The sequence below is a fragment of the Lotus japonicus genome, chromosome 1 (genome assembly GCF_012489685.1).
Source record: "Lotus japonicus ecotype B-129 chromosome 1, LjGifu_v1.2".
NCBI classification, from domain to species: Eukaryota; Viridiplantae; Streptophyta; class Magnoliopsida; order Fabales; family Fabaceae; genus Lotus; species Lotus japonicus.
In genome coordinates this window covers 33276191-33289207 of record NC_080041.1, presented here as the reverse complement: position 1 = coordinate 33289207, position 13017 = coordinate 33276191, and the positions used below count along the sequence as shown (strand labels likewise).

Genomic DNA, 13017 nt, shown 5'->3' with positions numbered 1-13017 from the left:
TTAAGAAGCGTATTTGGTTAAATAGATCAGACTTGAGCTTATAAAAAAAGTCTTCTAGGCCTATCAGACCGGCCTGTTTAGTATATTAACTTATTATAGTATATTGATTTATTGAATATATTTGACCTTCCAATTTTTCAACGTGCTTCACCTTTCACCTAGGAAATTCCATCCGTTTTCTTTCTTGAGATTTGAGTCTTCACCTTTAACATTTTTTCGGGTTGTCTAAATGACCCATGATAAAGTTTGGGTTAAATAACCCATCATCCAATCACATTGGAGATAAATGAGTTGGAAATAAATTAATAAATAAAATAGAAAAATTCCACATCACTTATCTTCAATGTGATTGGATGATGGGTTATTTAACCCAAACTTTATCATGGGTGATTTAGACAACCCCTTTCTTTTCCTTTAAATTGTTATTAATTGTCAATTAAAATTTATAAAGGAGCCTTTCTAATTCTAACTTTCTTTCTAACTCCCACTCTCTCTAACTCCATGAGCGGGCCCTAAACGCACTGCACCTACGACCATCAACACACAATACCATCTCACAGCAAAATTCTATAAAGGTTCAGCCTTTTCACCTTGCTCTTCCATTTTTGGCTTATGGGTCACCCTCTTTCTGTTCTTCTTCTCCTCCACTCAATGGGACAAGCTTTGAACGAAAACTAGCACTTTTTGTCCACCGGAACGCTCTTTTCTCTGAGATACCTCTGTAAGTAACTACCTTCTTTCTTTTTCCTTCTTTTTTGATTCATTTTCATGAAATGAAGTATGATAATCCATGTTTTCAGTTGACCACAGCAGTTTGTAGTTTACAAGATTTGAAAATGAGAATCTTTTGATTGTGAAATTTCAGTTTCTGCAGTGTAGGCTGGTGTTTTGTTTCCCCCTTTCTAATTTGAAAAAAAATCATTATAAGAATCTATATATATATATGAAAATAATGTTTCCTTCTAGAAGCCTATGCCACATGGCACCCCCAAATTCGTCCAATTTCCCTCCAAGAAAAAAAAACCCTTCCTTTTTTTTTCCAACATAAAACCACATGACTCACATAACTATTGTTATCTAATTTAATTTACAGTTTTCTTTGATAAACATAAAATAGAAACAATTACAAAACACATGCCTAACATTCAAAAAATTATACAATACGGATTGAAAATAATTTTTTTATTTTTTTACTAAACAATACGAATTCAAAAAAATTATTTAGGAATGAAACACATGCCTAACATACAAAACCCAGATTCTTTTTTATTAATTTTTTTTACATCAAATCTATATATATATATTAACCCAGCTTTTGAAACAATTGCAAAACACATGCCTAACACTCATTGAATTACATAATAATACAGAATTTTTTTTTGGAACATTATAAATGGAATTTGTTATTATGTAAAAAGTGATATTAACAAAAAAAAGAGGATTGTAACCCATATTTTTTTTATACACAATTACTACAACAGAGCTTTTACAATAATAATTTCATAATGTTAAAAACATTATAAATAAATAATGCAAAATTATAAGTTAAATTTAATTTTTTTGTCACAACACAAAACCATGACTCGCCTTAATTATTGTGTTTTAATTTAATTAAAATCTAAATTTTCAGTTTTATTTTCTAATCATAATTTTGAAACCATTGCAAACAAAAATGCCTAACAATCATTGAATTAAATAATACGGAAAATTTATTTAGTACATAATAAACGGAATTTGTTATTAGGGATTTTCAAAACACACATTAAGTTTCTCAAATCACACATTAATAAGTTTCAAAACGCACATTAAGTTTCTCAAATCACTACTTAAATTAGGAATTTTTCCTCTTTTAAATAACCATTAATGCTTTTTTGAACTTAAATAACCATTAATGCTAAAATTGATTGAATAGCTTCTAAAATAATTTTTTTAAATAATTATATGAATACCAGATTTGTTTTTACAAATATTACCGAAAAATATATTAAGAAAAATGATTAAATAATTAAAAAAATATATATTAATGAAAAAATAGATTTACATTCAAATTTCATTTTTATTTTGTTTTAAAATACAACTATATTGAAAAAGTCATTCAAATTTCAATTTTTCTCCAAATCATTAAGAGAAAAAGTTTGATGCACCGACGGTGTAAAATTTTTTTACACCGTCAACCAATCAGATTTCAAGGATGTGAGAAAATATCTCTTTTCATTTAATTTCATTAATTGACATGTCACATCCTTGAAATCTGATTCGTTGACGGTGTAAAAAAACTTTACACCGTCGGTGCATCAAAATTAAACTCAATCATTAATACGCTTTTCCAATCACTACCTAAATTTTAATTTTTTCTTATTTTGTTATTATGTAAAATGAGTTATTAACAAAAAAAAAAGGATTGAAACCCAGATTTTTTTTTTATACAAAATTACTACGAGAAAGCTTTTAAACTAATAATTACATAATGTTTTAAAATTATAAATTAAAGTTTAAACTATACATTTAACAATTTTATGAAATTAAGGATTTGAACATATTAATTGAATAATGTTGCAAAAACACCGATATATTGTTTTCCTATGGAGCGAAAAAAAAAACAGATATATTAGGAGAAGTGGAATACAATTACCTAAGAAAAGATAAATTGTAATACAATTATATTAAAAAAATTCACTCAAATTTAATATGTTTTGCAATTTCAAGAAACCATTATTAAGTTTCTCCACACTCATTATTATGTTTCTTCAATCACTACCTAAATTAGAATTTTTTTGCTATTTAAAATAACCATTAATGCTAAGATTGATTGAATAGCTTTTAAAATAATGTTTTAAAATTTTGAATAAATAATGCAAAATTATAAATTAAACTTTAATTACACATTTAATAAATATATGAATAAATAACTACAGGATTTGTTTTTACAAATATTACCGAAAAAAATATATTAAAATAATAATTAAGTAATTAAAAAAACATATACTAATAAAGAAATAGATTGACATTCAAATTTTCGTTTTTCATTTATTTTAAAATACAACTATATTAAAAAATTCATTCAAATTTCAAATATTTTCCTATTTTAAACAACCATTATTAAGTTTCTCCATAATCATTATATTGGGGTTCCCTCCAATAATTTCAAAAATTATGAAATATTTTAAAATCAATTTAAACACTATAAAAGGGAGGTTATAAATTAAGTAATTCTTCATTTAAATTTCACAATTATTAATTAATTTTATAAATAAATAAAATTCTTTTTTTTGTTACAGGGAGGGGCCTAGCCCCTAAATAAATAAAATTATGAAATTATGAAAGTATAATAATCAGACAAAAGTTACGATCATATTGCATTAGTGAATTTCAAATTTGAAATGAATGCTTGAAATATAACTATATTATTATAATTATCAATATATAAGGCATGTTTCTCTCATATGCCAGAAACGTTTTTCCTTAAGGTGTGTCTCTCTTTTTCTTCTTCTTTTTAATTATTTCCTTTAATCATTCATTTCTCCATTTCTCTCACTCATTATCAGATCAAGGTTTCCTCTCATTTATTAGATGTTTTTAGAGGTTCTTTGGGGTTTATTTAGAGGTTGTTTGGGGGGGTTTTTAGAGGTTGTTTGGGGTTTTGGAGCTGGGTTTTTGTCTGGTATATTTGCAGACTAGGTGACTTTACCCATGTTGAGAGGGGTTGTTTCTCAACATTTATCATATTTATATGTATCTATTTAACTTTCGGAAAAAAAAAAGACTACAGTCCCTTTCAAATCTTCGAGGTTTTTCTTTTTCTCGCGATGAATATGAATCTTCACCCTGCAAGGATGAAACGTGTTGACTCTTTTATTTTATTTTTTAAAATTCTCTTTAATATTGGTTTTTCAGTTTTTGCATCTCACGGTTTCATCTTTTCTCTAGGCTCATATTATCATCATGAAGGTAACTCAATAGTTAAATTTTTCTGTTGTGTGTAATGTAGTCTCTTTTGTATTTAAGTTGCCTTTTGTCTCTGTCTTATTTGATATCCCAAATTTATTTTATTGATCAATTGAAAATATAATTAAGGAAAACAAAAAAGAGACCTCTTTTATGCTAAAATTTGATTTGATGGTTTTATACTTTTTCAATCTCATAAGCAATACTTAATTTAGAAATTCAATGCTATACATAAAAAAGATAATTATTCTTCCTCTATCCCATTTAATGTGTCACCACCATGTTGATTCAGTTTCCTTCCATTAAAAAATAGTTCATCTACTAATTTTTTTATACATAATAAAATTTGAATTACAATTATTATTATTATTATTATTATTATTATTATTATTATTATTATTATTATTATTATTATTATGTTTAAAATTCAAAATTATGTAACTTATAATTTGAAGGGCATATTCCATAATGAAAGGTGGTTAGGGAGTTGGTTGTGCTCATGGCAGTGGGTGGCAGTATAATATAAGAGCGGTAGTGGCAGCAATGGCGTGGCAGTGCTGAAGGGAAGTTATAATAGCGGCGGCGATGTCGAAGGGTGGTGGTTGTGGTAGTGGTGGTAGAATGGTGGAGGTAGGGTGGTGGTGGTGGTAGTGACGATGGTGGGGTGGTGGAGGCAATTTAAGAGGAGGGTTAATTTGGTTGTGGTGGTGGAGGTGGTGATAATGGTGGCTGTGATGGTAGTGTTGTAGGGCAGTAGTTGCGGCATTGACGGTGACAATGACGACAACGACGATGGTAGTTGCGAAGGGTGGTGGCAGTGGTGAGTGGTGGTAGTGGTAATGACGATGGTAGTAGTGGAGGGTGGAGGAGTTGGAGATTATGGTGATGGCAGTGTTGCAGAGTGGTGGCGATGGCAATGGATGGTGGTTATTATGGGAGTGGAGTTTGCGGTGGTTCATGTGGTGGTGGAGGTGGTGGGGAAACAACGATGGCGATGATAATGACATCGATACCGGTTGTAATGGCAATGGTAGAGAGTGGTGGTGGTGCAAGTAGGTTATATGTCACAATATTATCATTCATCTATATGGTGGATTAAATAATCCATCATTTTAATGTATACAAGTAGATTGTTGGATAAGTCTATACAATACAATATTAGCACCAAACAATGGATAAACTCATAATGTATTGTACAAGTTTATGACATCATGCTTAATACGACATACTAAACGAGTCTTTATTAAAAATATTTTAAATGTAAATATCTTATGTAAAATAATCATCCAAATAATTTTTCTGGATTCACATTAACATCTTATTTTAGAGGAAATATTAATATATAAAATCCATGAAAAATTAACTTTAATTATATATTTTTAACAAGTTGTTTGAATAAATAAATACTTTCCGTTTGGTTTGGATCAGTTTGATTTTGAACATGGGAACTGAAAACCAAACCGATCCATTACAAAATATCGATTTTTGCGGTTTTCAGTTTTTTTGGTTATCAATTTTTGGTGTTTTTTATCGGTTTGTGCAATTTTAATTGGTTTGATTCAGTTATGAACACCCCTATTTCATGATCTTATTATTTACTCATTCTTCCATTTTCAATTCACCATTATATATTGTTTCACCTTTTTAAATCATGAAGGGGAATGACAAAAATCCTTCAATTTATCTTCTTGGATTGATAAAATGGATTTTTCCTCCGTCGTCCCTGGTAGGCGGTGGTTACCAAAGATATGATCAACGAGTCAAAGACAAAAAAAGGGAACGAGTTCAAACTTAAAAGTAATATCACGTGAGTCTTTATTCAAAAATAAGAGAAGCCTTTGGATCTAAATAATTTTCGTAAATTATCTATTATTTTGGTTTATTTAATCTGGTGGTTTTTTCCTATGATTTGATTTGAGTTTTATTATAAGTGGGGTTTCATTTTGTTGTTACATATTGATTTATCTTCGAAATTAACATTTTGAATCAAAATATATATATTATTATTATTTTTATTGTTATTATGAATAGAAACGTTGATATGAAAAATAATCAATCAAATATTAATAATTAAACATGTATTAAAAAATAAAAATACTGATTTAATGTATATACAAAAATTTGAGTGAATTTAAGTCTTATAATTTTAAATAATTAAATTTTGTCATATTTAAATAATTAAAAAATTATGGTAGATTAATACACAATTATCACTATTAAGAACATATAATTGGAAAATGATGATAATGTTTGGATTGGGTTTACACACTTTTGCATCCAAAACTTTGTACTCAAAGACATTATGTCTTATTAATAATAATATATATATATATATATGTTTGCTATAAAAAACAATTGTTAAAATATATTTACTAAAAAGATACAAAACATAATATTACACAAAATTTAAATACTAAATAATAAAAGTCACTCGTGCAGGGCACGGGTATTTCCGGTAGTTTTAAAATGGAAAAGGAGTTAAGGATGAATTAGCATGTTTCAAAACAAAAAATTACTAAATAGACGAATTTTGTTTGTACCAAGCTGGTTGATTTATCTACATTCTAGTTAGTACCAAGTTCATCACCATTGTATTGCTCTACAAATCTTGTCTACATTCTAATCTTATTGTGATTTTTGCCATAGTGTAATTTGTCTAGATACTTGGAATACTGTATTGCTCTAGAAATATGGTTTACCATTTTTATGCTATTGAGATTTTTGCTTACCATTTTTATGCTATCTTCCTATAGGTATACCATTTTCCACTAAATTGTTTAGTTTTTTATTTTAACAAGCAACAGATAGCTATTCTTTCTAGATATTATTTCAAGACTGTAAGCAAGTAGAATATCAGAACTTAATGAGTAATTTATGATTTTCAACTATTAACAGGATCAAAGTTTATATTAAAAACTCAATGAGTAATGTATGACATTTTAGCAATTTTTTTTTTCTGTCATATTTTACCAATAAACTGAAATCATCGGTGTTCTATTCTCTTCTCTGTATAAAAAATAATCAACATTTTTTAAAATAAAAATCCTCATTGTTCAGTTTCTGTTTCAGATTCACAGATGTCTTCTCTAGTACTTGAGAGTAATCCTACTGTTTGGAGGTTCTTTTTCCATGAGCTGCAGATTTATTAAGTAGCAAACTGAAGAGTTTTTTAGTACTTACATCTGATTTTTTAGTTGAGATCTTTCCTTATTATTAGTGCATATTGTAGGACTCAGTTTTTAAGAATTCTTCAAGAATTATTGACTTACCCAGATATGATGTCATTTTGATTGTTGGTAAGAATTCTTGAAGAACTATTGCTTTAAAGTAATCAAGGTGTTGTTTTGAGAAAATATTTACATCCAAAGAATGTTTGTATCTTGGATAAATCCAAGAATTTTTTATTTTTTTTATTAATTTTTTTGCTTAAAAAATTATAGGCCGATCTATTTACATGTAGGCTTGTTGGCATATTCAAAGGCTCTATTCTAAAATAAGCTTTTAAATAGGCTACCAGGCCAGGGCAGATTTTTAAAAAGGCCAGGCTAGAAAAAAAGCCTTTGATAGATAATAGGCCAGGCTTAGGCCTAAAATTTTTTAAGTAGACCAGCTCTATTTACGTAAAGTCTGGCCTAGCCTGGCCTATTCCCACCCTTATTGTAGGGGCTGGTTCCCTTGTCCAACTGGGGTTAAAGCCATGGGCCTATACTGTCCCTTAAAGCCGAACCAATCAAACCTTTGGACCCGAACCAACCCAACCCGACGATGTTTGGGTTGGTTTGGGCGGGTTGAACAGATTGCTATATTAATATAATAATAAATTTGGAATGTTGAAAAAAAAATATAAATTTTTTGAAACAAATTGGTAGATATGTTATGGACACAAAACATTATCCTTAATAGCATGAAATAGTACCATATGGACTAGGCAAGCCCCTAGGGGGCCTACGCCCAGGGGTTACCCACTAAGCGGCGGTCGCCCAGCCTGGGAATTGGGCCTCCACCAGCGAGGCCCAACAAGCCCAGCCGAGGCAGTTACACATGGTAGACCCAGCTCCCTCACTATAAATAGGGAGTGGTTACCATTTGTAGAGGACTCTTGGCTCATTTTCTAAACAACACATGAAATTCAGTTATTCTCTCTCTCAAACTTTCTCTCTCTAAGTGCAATCTCTCAACTCTAGGGACTATACCCTTTCTTAATGTTCATGGCAAGAACATTTGGCGCCGTATGTGGGGACCGTTACATTTTCTACTCCTAGATCACGTGGATTGATTGCACAGTTGAAGGAAGCTCTGATTTCTGTTGAATTCCTTGATTTCCAGCGAATATCTTGTTGCTCAGTGTTCTCTAAGCGGTTTGTGATGGAGACTCGTCGCCGGAGACGTCGCGATTCGTCGGAGCGGAGGTGCATATCGCCTCTGTGTCGCGTTCGGGTGTAGAAACGAGTGGTGCGAGCGCGCCGCGAGGAGGCTCAGCATGAGCAATCAGCTCTATCATCTCCTTTGTTTCCACCTCCGCCGTCACCTTCTCCAACACCGCCATACCGACTCCACCGTCTCCGCCTTCGCATCCTGTGTCTCCGGTGAACTCACCGGCTCCGACGGTGGAACTGACTCTGTCACCGCAATTGATAGTTACTTAGAGAGACTGGCGACGTATGATGAGAAACGTCGATAACATCCGGCAGGGAAATGATTATCTCTAGGAACAGCTCGATTTCTTTCGCCATGACCAACAGGATGAGGGCGTTCGCGTGGCGGAATCGGTTGCTGAATTTGAGCCTTTTTCGGAGGAGGTTCGGGAATTTGTTATTCTAGTCAACATGAAGAACCTAGTGTTAGAGTCTTACAGCGGCAGAACCGATCTGAAGGACCACCTTCTCTATTTCAACACAAAAATGATGATTAGTGCGGCATCAGACGCAATCAAGTGCATGATGTTCCTTTCAACGTTTAAGAGTACGACGATGGCGTGGTTTACGACTCTGCCTCGCGGTTCCATTACTAATTTCTGTGACTTTTCATCGAAGTTCCTGATCCAATTCTCTGCGAGCAAGGTCAGGCAAGTGACGATTGACGATCTGTACAACCTGCATCAGTTTGAGGGAGAAACTTTAAAGCAATACATGGCGCGCTACAACGCCACGTCTGTGAAGATTGAGGAGTCCGAGTCGCGTGCTTGTCCTTTGGCGTTCAAGAATGGACTGCTACCTGGCTCACTGAACAACAAGCTGAGTAGGAAACCGGCCCGATCTATGGCAGAAATACGTGCGCGGGCAAACACGTACATTCTGGACGAGGAAGATGATGCGTTCAAACGAAAGCGCGCGAAGAAAGAGGACGACGACGCTCACGGGGAACAAGCGAGAAAGGAAAGGCGCGGCGAGGAGAAAAGTGAAGGCAATAGACACAAGGAAAAGAAGTGTAAGTTAGCGGTAAAATCGGCCCAGGAGCAATTATACCCGCGGCGAGATGGTTTTGACCGTTGCCGCCCGTGGCAGCAGCCAGGCTCTCACCGGCAAGAGGAGGATGACATGGAACTCAGCGCGCACTTGACGGATATCCTCCGCGAGGTGAAGGCTACGGACATGGTCGAAGAGTCTGAGCAAGCAGCACCCCCCGCCGCGCAGTGGGATCGACACAACCAAGTGGTGTGAATACCACCGTTCGGTAGGCCACGACACTATCGATTGCTACACCCTAAACGGGAGATTGAGAAGTTGATCAAGATGGGGCGTCTGAAGCAGTATGATCGGGGAGGTCGCCAACAGGGAGATCTTCAGCAGGAAGATCGCCGGCAGGATGACCGCCAGCAGGGAAACCGCCAACAAACTGCGAGAAAGGACCAAAAGGAAACCTGGGCGACCGGAAGCGAGGATCTGAGGAAACTTTCAACAAGGAAATGGAGCCGGCGGTTGGAACCATTAACACGATTGCAGGAGGATTTGCGGCGGTGACACCCAGGCGGCGAGGAAGTGACACGTTAGGGCGATGAGTTCAGTTCAAGAAATTCCCTTTGGTTTCCAGCATCCAGACATAGTGGTATCAACAACAGACTTTGAGGTTATCAAGACCCATAAGGACGATCCTATTGTAGTCATGGTAAGGATTAACAGCTTCAGCGTGAGACGAGTGCTTGCTGGGAGAAGTCTTGTTGAATACTTATTTAGTGGAAAATCTTGGTGGATAGCAAGGCCTGGACATAACCCCCTATATTGGGTGAACCGAGAGAAAATCTCTTATCTTGCTCTTGCTTGATTTAATTTCTCTATAGCTAAACGCTTTAACCGATCCGTTGCACCTAAACGCATTTTTGAAAAAGATTTAAGAACTTATATTTTCAGGATTTGGTTTTAAAAATGTTGCATTTATTAGATGAATTCAAATTCCCTTTCTCATGTCATTTCTTTTTTCTTCAGCTAACATATAAGAGAGAGGATAGTTGATTTTTCTATCTCCCAAAGCTTATCTCATTGCCATGCATAAGTCCCTTTCAACAAAACTCAAACCTGTCTTATGAGGAACAACAATGCTCCAAGTTCTTGCTTAATGCATTTTTGACTTATAAAAAAACACAACACTTCTTCTTCACCAATCTTCCCCCGACCCCCAACCACACATCTCAACCAAAGGAGAAAGTGGGAAAGCCACTTGGACTCACTCACTCTTCCTGCAACGTAACTTCAATAAGGTACCTCTTCCTCTCCTTCTTGGTTTTTACATTGATTTAATTTTTATGATGGGCACTGGCGGATTCAAGCTTTTTAAATAGTGGGGGCAGTATTATAATTGTGCAAACACACGCACGCACGCGCAAACACCCACACACACACACAAATACATATATATATATATATATATATATAATATCACATTCATATTTTGGGTATTCTGTTTTTGGAATTGCGAATACAATGTAGACAATATAATTAGCCGACAAAGACATAAACAAATCAAACATAAATATGTTACATTAGATGACATTTGTAAATGCTCAGGCTTTTAGTTAGCACATGTATAAGAATGATAAAAAATTAAATAAGACTACATTTGGAACCAATTTTTTGACAGGGCCTATTTCTATTTAAAACTCCTTCATTGAAAGGTGGATTTACAAATAAGGTCTCTACTAACTGGAATAAACTTCAATATCCGATGTGCCCAATATAAAACTCATAAAGTCTCACACATAGAAGTTCATTTCTATTGAATAATTATAACCAGTCTTCTAGTACCGCATTAGACTAGTAAACTCCACCAAGATCCTTATATATAAACATCTAATACTTGGACTTGCAAGGTATGGATTCTCCTGCCCAGCCCATTGAGCCCAGCCCCTTGCGGAAGATGATCGCGGTGGCAGCCTTTGCCATCGGTATACAGTTTGGGTGGGCGTTACAACTTTTGCTCCGCACACCGTATATTCAGCTCCTTGGCGTCCCACACAGGTTGGCTAGCCTTATCTAACTCTGCGGGCCAATTTCTAGGATGCATGTACAGCCCATAGTGGGCTATTACAGCGACCGGTGCACCTCCCCTTTTGGTCGCCGCTGCCCCTTCATCTTTGTCGGCATGATTGCAGTGGCCATCGGGTTCTTACTCATCAGCTACGCAGCCGACCTGGGGCACGTCTTTGGGGACGACCTCTCAAAGAAGACCCACCCCCGCTCAGGGCCCCTATCGCGCCTTCCTAGGCGATATTTTCGTCGGTGACTACAGTCGTATCCGAATTGGCAACACCCTCTTCTGCTTGTTCATGGTTATAAGTAATAAAACATGAAAATTGTATACAATTTTTCATTTAAAAATTCAAATTACATTAATAATCATGCAATAATTAATTATATATAATTTACATTGCAATAGGGAATATGTTGGGGTATGCAGCAGGTGCATACGGTGGCCTCCACCACAACTTTCCGTTCACAGAGACAGGGGCATGAGACCAGTTTTGCGCAAACTTGAAATCATGTTTCTTAATCTCAATCACCCTGTTGATCGTACTTGCCAGCTTTACCCTATATTATGTATCTGACCCGCCACTTGTGTCGGGTGACCGAGATGAGAGTCATCGAACAATTTCATGCTTCGCAGAGCTCTTCAGCACATTCAAGGAGTTGGTGACCGCTTGCAACTGGCTAGCATGGTTCCCCTACATCTTGTACAACACTGACTGGATGGGGCTTGAGGTGTACGCTGGGGATGCAAGCATTGAGACATACGGTGCCGAAGTTCGTGCTGGAGCATTAGGACTTATGCTGAACTCGGTGGTGCGTTTCTTTACATCCCTAGGAGTGGAGCGGTTGGGGCGTTGCGTCGATGGACCTACGAGACTTTGTGGGTTAGTTAATTTTATTCTAGCCGTTTGCCTTGTGATGATGGTGCCCATTACCAAGGTGGCAGAGCACCAACACCACGTGAGTGGAGGCGCCACCATCGGGAAGCCATCCCCAGAGTGACAACTAGTGCCATGATCTTCTTCTCCATCCTGGGTGTTCCACTTGCGGTAATCCTCATTCCTGCCTTATTCAATCTTATGCCATTGTAAATAAACATTAAGCCAATACACATTTTTTTGTTAACTTGTATGCTGGTTACATAGAGCATCCCATTTGCTCTAGCCTCAATATACTTTATCACTACAGGCAGTGACATATTCATGATTTTTAAATTGTGGGGGCAGTATTATAATTGTGCAAAGGCACACACGCACGCACGCATGGGCACGCATGCGTGCGCGTACAGACGCACAGATTTAGATATATATATATATATATATATATATATATATATATAATATCTATTTGTCACTAAGGTTTTAGCACAAGTATTAAGAAACAACATTAATGCTTTTATTTATTAAAAATTATTGAGTAGCTTTCATATAAATAGAATCTTTGGTTTTTCTATCATTAGTAAGAATTAGAGGAGTGTTAAAAAAACATTTTAACCATTTTTCATTGATTAATTGAAATTCATGCAGATCTCATACTTTTACATGAACTCACATGAAATTCAATCAACCAACGAGAGTGTTCAAAAACAAATAATTAACTCTCTTATAAATTT

At 35.0% G+C, this 13017-nt stretch overlaps 1 pseudogene; it reads left to right on the top strand.

The window, feature by feature from the left end:
• The first annotated feature begins 11259 nt into the window (after nucleotides 1-11259).
• LOC130731804 (sucrose transport protein SUC2-like) lies at nucleotides 11260-12690 on the top strand (annotated as a pseudogene).
• The last annotated feature ends 327 nt before the right edge of the window (nucleotides 12691-13017 follow it).